Here is a 12,432-nt window from a genome sequence, read left to right as displayed (position 1 = left end):
AATTTATCAGATGAACAAAGTTTAGGCTCTATATATAATATTAAGTAGGGAAAATTGCTTTTGTGAATAAAATAAAATCAGGGTATTTTAAGTTTGCAACTTTTTGCAACCGTGAAAGTCAGAGCTGTTTGTGAAGAAATGTGTCCTGGTTGCAGTAAATTCATTGGCAAAATGTGTGAAATAATTCCTTTTTCCTGTTTCAATAATTGTTAGGATATTGTTATTGACTTTTTTTGGACCACATTCTTAAATTTCTAAGAGTTTGACAACACACTCTGAATATGCATGTGTATCCCCAGGCCTCCTTTGAACAGAATTTCTGGCATACGAAATACAAAGATCTATAAAGTCTTTGTATAATCTTCATAGGTAGTGAAATGTATTCTATAATTACATATTCTGAGATGTTTTTACATGTATTTGTACAGTGTTCCCCTTGCCCAATGAGGAAATTTTTCATGGCCTGAGGAGCCAAGATTCTTATTCAAAATCCTGCATCATCTCCAGACAGACATTAAACGTGCTTCACTTCAACAGAGCTCACTATTTATCTGCCGGAAGAATGTTTACATTTTTCTTGGTAGCCTGAATACTGATGACATTGTTCCAAAATTGGATGGTTAAAAATATTATGCACTTAATAATGCAACAGGGTTTTTACATCTGCCCATTACTAGACATTATCAAATCACAAATGTTTTTCTAAAGCCACAGAACACTGTGTGTGTGCCTGTGTGTGTGTGTGTGTGTGTGTGTGTGAGAGAGAGAGAGAGAGAGAGAGAGAGAGAGAGAGAGAGAGAGAGAGAGAATGCATGATCACGCTGTAGGATCTTGAAAAAAGAGTCTCAATTGAGTATTCTCACAGAACTGCAGTTGGATGGTCACTTGGATATTGTCTAAATTATTTGTGAATCAAATATTTATTCTTAAGAATGAATGCCTCCAGTCCCATGACTTTGTTTATTGTTTTGCAAAATTTTGTTCTGTTTGTTTTCTTTTTAATTAATGTAGTTGAGTATGTAAAAGACTTCTAGTTTTCTTTTCTTTCCATTTTTTTTTGTTCTTAAAATCACTTTTTTAGTATTTATCTCACAAATAGGAGAAATCTTATATACCAGTAACAAAAGATTCCTTATTTTATGGGTCAAATGTTTCAGAAAGCATGGGGCTCTCTAGCTGATTCCAAGGGTCTCTGGTTTTCAGGTCTTCTAAGCTACACAGAACCCGAAATCCAAACTTTCAGAAACGTGAAACCGCGTTACTCCTCAAATGACATACAGTGAGCATGGCTTCGCTTCCTGTCATTTCTCTTCCCCCTACACTATATTATTCTGTAGATATAAACTTTATCTTGCAACTACACAAGTTAAGACTAAATATGTAATGGTACCTTCCATGAAGCAGGATTATTTGTTCTGAAGCAGAATAGAATATGAATATAGCAGTTGAATCCAGAATTCACTCTGCTTACTCTTGGTACTCAACAACACTTTAAAGACTGTTTTTCATTTGCCACAAAAAATGCACTAACAGTCCCCTTGATTGTACCTTTTACAGAGGGATACTTTCTAGGGAAAGGGATGCATTACTTGATGACCACAAAGAATTAATACAATAGGAATTTCTCTGTCTGTACACACTGTACAAGTATGTTCATCTTTTAATTCCCTCAACTGTTCTGATGATAAATATGAAACATCTGTTGGAATATTTTTCATGCTATACTCCATAAATATGTTTTCATATAAATTGGAGTAAATTTTCTTCAGACAGTGTTTGAACATGTTGGTTGCAGACTTCTAGTTTTCTAGAGGATAAAATACATAGTATCAGTGTTAAATTGATAGTTTTTTTTAAACATCCTTTTCAGTGTTACTATTTAATAAGTCCTTTTGTGTTAGTGTATTAGGTGTAGTCAATCTGTATTTGAGTTCAGACAGTTTAATTAGGGAACAAAACACACTGACTGTGGCTTGTAATGATGGGAATGGGTCCCAGGTTTACAAATAAGTTAAACCAGCATACTTGTGTTTTTAAATCTTTGATTTTAGACTTTAATTATGATAGCTAGCCCAATTTAGTTATCTTTAACTATAAATAGTCTTTATTCTCACCTGATAGAGTTTGTGGGCTAAAAAGGTCCAAACCACATTCATAGGGACTATGGGATTTGTATGTGCTTTATTTTGTTTTTAAAGTTTGAGGTAATATTTGTTTATGGTGAGTTGATGCAGTTAAGTATGCTAATTGATAAGTGTTTATAAATTGTATAAGTACATCAGCAGTCACTCCATTTAAGAGGTGGGTATGGCCATCACCCAGTTTTTTCCCAGTGGCATTCCACTCTGTGGCTCCATCTCCATAGGGTGGATCATTCCTTCTTGAATCATGTGTATAGGAACTGTTCATGTGCAGAGGCTCCTCGTGCTTCTGGCTCCTTATGTTACATATGTTCGATGAGAATTTTGAATAATTTTTATTGGAAATAGTAGTTACTTGTAGAAGGAGCTGTGGGCCACTTTCCACCGCCCAGCTCCCAGCTGCCGGCTAGCTTTACCGAAAATAATTACACTGAAACTGTATTCATTTAAACACTGTCTGGCCCATTAGTTTCAGCCTCTTATTGGCTAATTCTCACATCTTGCTTTAACCCATATTTAGTAATCTGTGGGAAAGATCCTAGCCTGCGTCTGTCTTGGGTTGTAGAATTATGGCTTCTGCCTGACTCTGCTTTCTTTCTCCCAGCATTCTGTTCTGTCTACTCCACTCACTTATGTTCTGACCTATCAGGCCAAGCAGGTTCTTTATTAATTAACCAATGAAAGCAACACATAGAAAGAAGACCCACCTACATCAGTTACTTATGTGAAGTGATGAATATGGTAATTCAGTTCATTATAGGAAGTTTCACAATATATATGCATATAAAATATTATGCTGCCGGTCTTAAATATGTACAGCTTTTATTTGCTAACCATAGCCCAGTAATACCATTAGAACCTTTGTCATTTAAAATGCTGGGGGCTGGAGAGATGGCTCAGAGGGTAAGAGCATGGCCTGCTCTTCCAAAGTTCCAGAGTTCAATTCCCAGCAACCACATGGTGGTTCACAACCATCTGTAATGAGGTCTGGTGCCCTCTTCTGACCTGCGGGAATACACACAGACAGAATATTGTATACATAATAAATAAATAAATATCAATCAAACAAACAAACAAACAAATAAATAAAAATGCTGGGGAAGGCAAGGCCAAGTTTTCTCGCTTAGTACATAAGCAGCATTGCTTCTTTTTTTAAAATATAATTTTTTCTTCCACTTTTTTGTTTCTTTTTTTTTATTGAGCTATATATTTTTCTCTGCTCTCCTAGCTCCCTCACCCATTATGTTCTACCCTCTCCCATGATCCCAATGATCCCAATTTACTCAGGAGATCTTGTCTTTTCGTACTTCCCACATAGATTATTAGATCCATGTATGTCTCTCTTAGGGTTCTCTTTGTTGTCTAGGTTCTCTGGGGTTGTGATTTGTAGGCTGGTTTTTCTTTGCTTTATGTCTAGAAGCTTCCTATGAAGTACATATTTTATTTGTCTATCTGGGTTTGGTTTACACCACTGAATATGATGTTTTCTAGATCCATTCATTTGCCTGCAAATTTCAAGATGTCATTATTTTTTTTCTTCTGTGTAGTACTCCATTGTGCAAATGTACCACATGCTCTTTATTCATTCTTTGGCTGAGGGGCATTTAAACTGTTTCCAGGTTCTGGCTATGACAAATAATGATGTTGCTATGAACATAGTTGAACACATGTCCTTTTGGTATGAATGAGCATCCTTTGGATATATAGCCAAAAGTGGTATTGCTAAGTCTTTAGGTTGGTTGTTTCCTAATTTTCTGAGAAATCACCACCCTGATTTCCAAAGCGGCTGTACCAGCTTGCACTATGACCAGTAATGCAGGAGTGTTTCCTTTACCCCAATCCTCTCCAGCATGAGCTGTCATCAGTGATTTTGATCTTAGCCATTCTTACAGGTGGAATCTCTGAGTTGTTTTGATTTGCATTTATCTGATGACTAAGGATGTTCAGCATTTCCTAAGTGTCTTTCAGCCATTTCAGATTTGTCTGTTGAGAGTTCTTTGTGTAGGTCTATACCCCATTTTTTTTTATTGGATTATTTGTTCTTTGGTGACCAATTTCTTGAATTCTTTGTATATTTTGGAGATAAGTACTCTGTCTGATGTGGGGTTGGTGAAGATCTTTTTCTATTCTGTAGGCTGTCGTTTTGTTTTGTTAACCGTGTCCTTTGCTTTACAGAAGCTTCTCAGTTTCAGGAGGTCCCATTTATTAATTGTTGCTCTCAGTGTTGTTGCTACTGGGTTTTTATTTAGGAAGTGATCTTCTGTGCCAATGCATTCAAGTAAAATGTACTTCCCACTTTCTCTTCTATGAAATTCAGTGCAGTTGGCTTTATGTTGAGAACTTTGATCCATTTGGACTTGGGTTTTGTGCATGGTGATAGATTTGGGCCTATTTTCATTCTTCTACATGCTGATATTCAGTTATTCCAGCACCATTTGTTGAATATGCTTTCTTTTTTCCATTTTATATTTTTTGCTTCTTTATCAAAAATTAGGTGTTTGTAGGTGTGTGGATTGATATCTGAGTCTTTGATTTGTTTCTATTGGTTCTCCTGTCTTTATGCCAATACCAGGCTGTTTTCAGTGCAGTAGCTCTGTAGTAGAGTTTGAAGTCGGGGATTATGATGTCTACAGAAATTCTTTTATTGTATAGGATTGTTTTTGATATCCTCTGTTTTTTGCTTTTCTGTATGAAGTTGAGTATTGTTCCTTCAAGTTCTGTGAAGAATTTTGCTGGGCATTGCATTGAATCTGTAGATTGATTTTGGTTAAGATTGCCATTTTTACTATGTTAATTCTTCCTACCCAAGGGCATAGGAGACATTTCCAATTTCTGGTGTCGTCTTCATTTGTTTTTCTTCAAGGACTTAAAAGTCCTTGTCATTCAGGTCTTCCACTTGTTTGTTTAAAGATATTTTATGTTATTTGTGGCTATTGTGAAGGGTGATGATTCTCTGTTTTCTTTCTTAGCCCATCATTTATTATTTGTATAAAGGAAGGCTACTGATTTTTTGAGTTAATATTGTATTAAAATATGCTGCATTCCTGAAGGTGTTTATGAGTCCTAGAGGTTCCTTGATAGAATTTTTGGGGTCACTTATGTAAACTACCATGTCATCAGTAAATAGTGAAAGTTTGACTTCTTCTTTTCTGACATGTATCCTCTTGATGTCCTGTTTTCTTATTGCTCCAACTAGAACCTCAATTACTATATTGAATAGATATGGAGAGAGTAGATAACTTTTCTTGTTCCTGATTTCAGTAGGATTGTTTAGAGTTTCTTTCCATTTAGATTAATGTTTGCTGTTAGCTTGTTATATATTGTCTTTGTTATTTTTAGGTATGTTCCTTGCATCCCTGCTCTATCTAAGACCCTTTATCATGAAGGAATGTTGTATTTTGTCAAAGGCTTTTTCACCTATAAAAATATGGAATGCTTCACGAATTTGTGTGTCATCTTTGAGCAGGGGCAATACTAATCTCTATTGTTTCAATTTTAGTATTTGTGCTGCTGAAGAGAGCACAAAATTGAAATTTCTTAAAATATTTTTATCAATTAGAAAGAATTTCTTCCAAGCCTTGTTTTAGAATGTTGCATTTAATTTTCTTATTTATATTTTGATAACCCCGAATCAGTTCCTGTGTGTGGGTAAAGTTGAGTGTTATTGCTTTCTCCACTTACATACCTTGTCCAGTGATGGTTGATGCTGCTGCTTGACTGTTACATGTTCATAGTGTCCTATTCACGTGTTAAAGTCATATGTCTTTCACCCAAGATTATTTGCTTTATGATTCATGTTCTAGAACCTGTACCTATGTTCTTAGTAAATCTTTGTATCCAACAAGCTTTTCAGGGTTTTCTCTGATTTCTGTATTTTGGTGGGCCATGAATATAGGAGGCTCTGGTACCCATACACCCTACTGTTTCTCTAGTTCTCTTAGTTCTCTTGTTATGTGTATGTGTTACATGGTGAAATCATTTTGAGCACCTACTTGGATGCCCTTGTTAGACCTGGATGATGAATTGGGGTCACTATGGTGACAATTTTTATAATTCAGGTGTTCCATTTTTTTTGTTGTTTTTTGGGATTGTATCTTTTAAATGACTTGTTTTTGTATCCCCATGACTCTGAAAAGAATTTACATTTTTCTTCCAAATAATTAGTTCAGTCAAGTAAAATCTCTCCCATCTATGTTTCTTTCCTGTTGTAAGAAAAATAAAATCCAACACTCAGGGGTTTTCAGTATTTTTATTTTAGCATCAATTCATGTTTTTTTGCTTTATTATGAATTAATATCTGGCTTGTGTATCATATCTGGTTTTCATGATGTTTCTTTGTAGTTTACATACATGCTTGGTTTTTACAGTTTTGATGTACATATAGAACCACTGTTTCCAGATTAACGTATTTGCTCTACTTTATTTAATCCTAGCTCATTCTTTTTTTTAATTTCTGTATCATGTTGTTGGATTAAAGAAATGGGAAATGATCCTTTCCTTATTAATGCAACGCCTCTTTTTCTTTTTCTACAGTTACAGCCTATGTTTTTGCCCATTTTCAACCTGTTGAAATTGCTAGGTTTACATACATGTATTACATGTAATACTTAGAGAAAAGAAGCCAAATCCAGAAGAGGGACAGAAGGGAAGCTCAGGGACACTGCTTGAGCAGAGTTTTGGTGAAGGGCTGGGGTATGGAGGCAGGGACAACAGGAGGGTGGTGCTGAGTGAGTGCGGAGAGCCTTTGGAGAAATGAGTGTGTGGACTACAGAGTGCTGTGGCTAATGGCATGAGGGGGGAGGAGAAAGTCTGTAGACTAAAAGGTGAAGAATGAGACATATATCATTTTTTTCTATGGAGATTTGTTTTTGTTTTCTGGTAGTGTTTTTAAGAAACTATGGGAATGAAATTTTATGAGCTTTAATATACTTTTTCTTTTCAGCTGAAGATCAGTTTGGTTACATTTTTGTTTCCTAAGATCTTAAGAGAATTTTGTGTCTGTGACTATGCATTGGGCCAAAACTTGAAGCCTCATGCATACTAAATAGGCATTCTGTCACTAAGCTATGTTCCTAGCTTCCCAAAAGTCCTTTTTTTCTTTTCTTTTATCTATCTATCTATCTATCTATCTATCTATCTATCTATCTATCATCTATCTATCTATCTATCTATCTATCTATCTATCCGTCCATCCATTCCTCTGTCTATCATCTATGTGGGTCTGTGTGTGTATATCTGTGAGTGTGTGTGTGTGTGTGCATGCATGTGTGCATGCATGAGAGAGAGAAAGAAGGAAAGAGGGAGTGAAGGAGGGAGGGAGGGAGGGGAGGAGGGAGAGAGGGAAGGAGACCTTGGAAATAAGAAGCTATAGGTCATTGTGGTGTGAGTTTTAGAAATTAAATTCTCTGCAAAAGCAGCAAATAATCTTAACCTCTGAGCTATCTCCAGCCACCTACTAAGGGATGCTTAAATATTTATTGTGTAGTTTGTTTATAAGGAGGTAGCAATATCTATATATCTGTATTAGGTATATGATACTTCAGGACATGTTTTCAGTGTGTATTGATCAACTCAAGGCAATATGATCTTCCATATTTTAGACTATTTTTATGTCTTTGGATATTAAAGCTTGTTCTGTTGTTTTGTATTATATTTCACTTGTTGTGCCAAAAGTTGCCCTCCCTAGACTATAGGAAACTCAAACTAATTTCTTGTCTCTTTGTTTTGGTACTCAATTTCTGCCTTATCCCCTTTTCCACCATTCCTATTTCTAGTAGCCTGGGATATTCTTTTCACTGGTTCAATCATTTAGTTTCTGCATCTAGTTTACTACATTGATCATAGTAGCCTTAAGTTTCATCTTCGTTCAAGTATAATGTTTCGCTATAGAATGCTAAGGACAGTGTGATATTTTTTCCACCAGAGGAATGCTTTAGAATGCTTCTTTCTCAGGGTCTTTCCACTCTTGAGCAGTGTGTTCCAGTGTGCACTGATGTCTGCATGTTTAACGCTTCTGCTTGTGCGGGAAAGCTTGCTTTTCATTAGCTCTGTAGTCCTCTTGCAGAGAGGGTGTACAAGTGTAATTAAACTTTTAGGCACCTAGGTTGTGTCATCGTGCTTGAGCACTGCAAATGAGGCTCTGGATTTATCCCCAGCAGCACAGCAATTTTGCTTCATGTTTTTAATCGTTTTTAATTAGTTCTTAGTTTTCATTTGCTTTTGTTCTCTTCATTTTTATCTTTCTTGCCCTTTAGTGAATCTTTAGTGATAAAGTAATTTCTTGTTTTGATCTAATTTTTCACACTTTAACCTTGTGACTCATTTTCCTAAGCTTTCCACATTTCTTTCAAGAGGTCTTGTATGTGAATGGTTTTAGGTTTTCTTGAAGTCCTGTGGGTTTTAGTGACATTTCCAGTCATGAATGTCATTGACTTGGAGGCAGTATTTTTCTTGTTTCTTCTCCCCTTTTTAAGCTTTTTTTTACTGTCACGCACCCCACCCCATCCCGCATGCTTTCCTTCCTTCGTTTCTCTCTCTCTCTCTCTCTCTCTCTCTCTCTCTCTCTCTCTCTCTCTCTCTCTCTCTCTCTCTCTCTCCTCTAGGTCCTTGTATTCATTTTTCCATTGACCTCTATGTTCTCAATGAGTTCATGTCCCTGGGCAGCTGGGCTAGGGTAATAGAAATGGCAGCACTTACACAAAAGCTGCATTAATTAAATCACTGCTTGGCCCATTAGCTCTAGCTTCTTATTGGCTAACTCTTATATTAATTTAACCCATTTCTATTAATCTGTATATTGCCATGTGGCTGTGGCTTACCGGGTAAAGTTCCCAGTGTCTGTCTCCACGGCTCCATGGCTTCTCTCTGACTCTGCCTCCTTTTTCCCCAGCTTAGTTTTCCCCACCTAGCCCTGTTCCCCTATAGCTCTGTTATAGGCCAAAACAGTTTCTTTATTAATTAACCATTTGTATTCAAGCATACAGAGGGAAATCCTACATCATAATGTGACTGCCAAGAAATTTTGTCCAGGTTTTATCTGAGGTCAAACTTCTATTTCTTGTTTTTGTTTTTGTAGTTTTGGGGGGTTTATTTTGTTTGTTTGTTTTTATTTTCCATTCGTTTGTTTGGGATAGGAAAAAGACAAGAGACATCTTTTTGTGTCTTCACAGAAGATTTTGCTCTTTTCATATCTTTCGGTCTATGTGCCCAGATATCAGAAGATTCCTGCTGAGTAGACTTAGATTCTGACTTCTCCGCTCTCTCCATCCTTTTCTTTAACTGACTGTTGATTATTCTTCCTGCTGTGGTTTTACTGAGAATTGAACCTCACAGTCTAGACTCTAATTCCTGATGGGTTGATGATAAAAACATAGGACACTGCTGTACTATGAGGAGTTTTGTTTGTTTGAAGGGCACACCTTACTAGTGTGTTTATTAAAAAATATTATAGTATCAATATTTCCATCTCTGTTCATTTCTTTGGGCTATATTGTACTTCTTTGTGCATTTATAAGGTCATATATTTTATGAATTATTGAAACAAGCTGGAATGCATCTTTAAAAAGGTGTATTTCCCTCTCTGCTCTTTCTTCTGGATTTTATTATTGAATCACTCAGTGTTAGCAGATTATTGTAATGTTTCAAGTTCTAAGGATCAAATGCAATTAAAAAGATGTACATAATTCTGTTAGTTGGAAAGAAGGTGGTTGTTTTTATTTTATCATCAGAAAAGCAGTTTTCAATTCCCTGTAGCCCAGTGAATGGAGTAGTTTCACAGGAGAAAAGGAGAACAAAATGACTACATGCGGATGAAAATGATTAACAGCCTGCGCTGCTGTGCATCCCTTATAATTGTTTGAAATTTACAAATACAACAATAGAACACATTTTTGTGATGAAATATTTATTTGTATCCATCACTATTGCAAGCTGCTCTCATCCATCACGTTTGCAAACAGCAGCAGCAATGTTCCTTTGGTGTGAGCTTAATATAACTTCCAGCTGCTGAAGTTAATTCTGCTTTTTAAGTCTTATTAAAATCTTTCATCCACAGCAAATCCTCTTGCTCTTTTTACTATTCCATTGACTGTTTTTTCTTAATTTTATGTATATTCATGAAAAGTAGCTTTCAGAGATGCTTGGTGCTTGAGACAGGAGTAGAATGAGAACTCAAAGGCATTCTTGTATATGCATCATTTAAAGGATCATTTGCCAGCTCTTGATTGAACTTTTAATCTTGTATCCATTTAATGACACAACTGAAAAAGTATGAAGCAAAACCTCAAAAGAGGAGCCAGTCATTGTTGCTCACAACTTCATACCGAGCACTCAGGAAACCGAAGCAGGGAAATCACTATGGATTTAAGGTAAACCTGGCCTACATAGTTCCAGGCCATCCTTGATTACACAAAGAAACATTGTGTAAGCAATATAAGAGCTCCTGGGTCTAAATCAGAGAAACTATAGCTATATTGCCTATATACCTTTTTAAAGGTTACTGAAATAAAAGGTACCTATTCTGTACAGGATTGAATCAAGAAGCTCAGATACTAAAATATCTGTTTGACCTCTTGGGATTATGGTGACTTATGTCTCTAGTGAGTGTTTGTAAGATGCTTATCACTTAGTTTTGGCAATTCTGATAGTAGTTTTGATGATTATATAAAGCAAAATAATGGATAAAATATTATTTCCTGTAAATTCTGTACATTATTTTAATATCTAAAGTAAAGAAATGTACATATTGTCATGAGCCTAGGATTACCAGGGTTGCTGTGAGCAGTTCTTCCTACTTTTGTTCATGTTTGCTGTCTCTGACTCCTTGGTTGTGCTTGGTATTGTTTCATTCCCTGCCCTCTCTCACCTAGCTAACTCATACATGTAAGGTAAACTACTGTTGCAATGGTTTCTGCTGAGATGAACACATTCAACTTAATTACTTTGATTTATTCATTTGTATTGCATGTGTTTTATTCTGTATATTCAAGACATTCAACCTGCTGTTATGGGATGTGATTAGATAGTATGAATATGCTATATTGAACCAAGCTGGCATAATCATCATCCATAGTTAACTGTTTTTGTACGTGTGTGGTAAGGGTGAGTAAGAGCTCCCAACTTTGCATGATGCTCAAGTAACCTGCAAGTTTGCTGTGTCTCCTCCTGATGCTGACTTGTTTCTGTACAGTTTTGTATCTACCCATCTTGGGAATCATCTTGCTTAGTTATGCTTGCCTCTCTTCTCATTGGGTATACTTGCTTAAAATAAAGTGAGCCACATTTGTAAGTTTAAAACGTGTGGCCTTAGTAGAAAAAGGAAACAGGAAAAAATAATTTATATCTCCTTGAATAAGCATCAGAATATAGTCATTTCAAAATATAACCAATGTAAAAATTTGCTAGTGGTCTAGTTTAGTGTACTTTTTATTTTCTACTAATCTAGTGTGCACTTGACACTTGAAGATGACACAGCTGCGTCTCAGATAATCAGCATAACACTTGACTAGCATCCTTTGTGTTATACAGCTTAGTTGGAGACTGTATACTCCTGAATGTTGGACCTGTGCTTGGGTTTTGTGGTACTTAACTCTTTGCCGTGTTTAATTGACTTTCAATGTGTACCAATGAATGTATGAATGAATAAATTCATATAGTATACAAGGAGAGTTATTAAGATGCTTGATGCAAGTCATGAATGATATTAATGCCTTTTGTAAAGAGAACTGAGATTCATTAGCTACCAACAGGACCCTTAGGCCAGAATATTCTGCACATTTCCATCAAGTCAAGACACTGAGTAAGTCACAGGCTTTGAAGAAATAATTTGCCAAAGGATTATTGTTGGGGACTTCGAATGAAGGAAATTGAGAGGGTGCCAATCTCTATCCAAGGTTCACTTACCATCCAAGACTTTAATGCAGAGCATTTGACTGTCAACCCATTCACATGTCCTATTACACTGAGGGGCATATTCCATAGTAATTAGGATCTAATTTATAACCGTGCCCTATTCATTCGTTTTATTTTTGTAATATATTTTTTATTGAAAAAAAAAAATTCCGCCTTCTCCCCGCCTCCCATTTGCCTCCCCCTCTCCCTTTTCCCTCCCCCTCCTCCCACTCTTCTCCCCCTCCCCCCACTCCTCTCCCTCTCCCTCTCCAGTCTGAAGAGCAGTCAGGGTTCCCTGCCCTGTGGAAAGTCCAAAGTCCTCCCCCATCCATCCTGGTCTAGGAAGGTGAACATCCAAACTGGCTAGGCTCCCACAAAGCCAGAACATGAAGTAGGATCAAAA

General features: G+C 36.4%; 1 protein-coding gene and 1 non-coding gene across 6 annotated transcripts in view; one reads left to right on the top strand and one right to left on the bottom strand.

Annotated features, from left to right (window-relative positions):
* Positions 1–12,432, top strand: part of Tpk1 (thiamin pyrophosphokinase 1) — a 337,026-nt gene that overhangs the window by 76,253 nt on the left and 248,341 nt on the right. The window lies entirely within an intron of this gene.
* Positions 5,563–5,664, bottom strand: LOC126515120 (U6 spliceosomal RNA). Its single transcript, XR_007595757.1, has one exon. It is a non-coding gene; the product is annotated as a U6 spliceosomal RNA (small nuclear RNA).

This window comes from Alexandromys fortis, unplaced genomic scaffold (genome assembly GCF_014885135.2).
Source record: "Alexandromys fortis isolate MF-2015 unplaced genomic scaffold, M_Fortis_MF-2015_v1.1 scaffold_133, whole genome shotgun sequence".
Classification (NCBI taxonomy): domain Eukaryota; kingdom Metazoa; phylum Chordata; class Mammalia; order Rodentia; family Cricetidae; genus Alexandromys; species Alexandromys fortis.
Note: the sequence above shows the minus strand (reverse complement) of the source record. Positions and strands in the feature narration are given on the sequence as shown.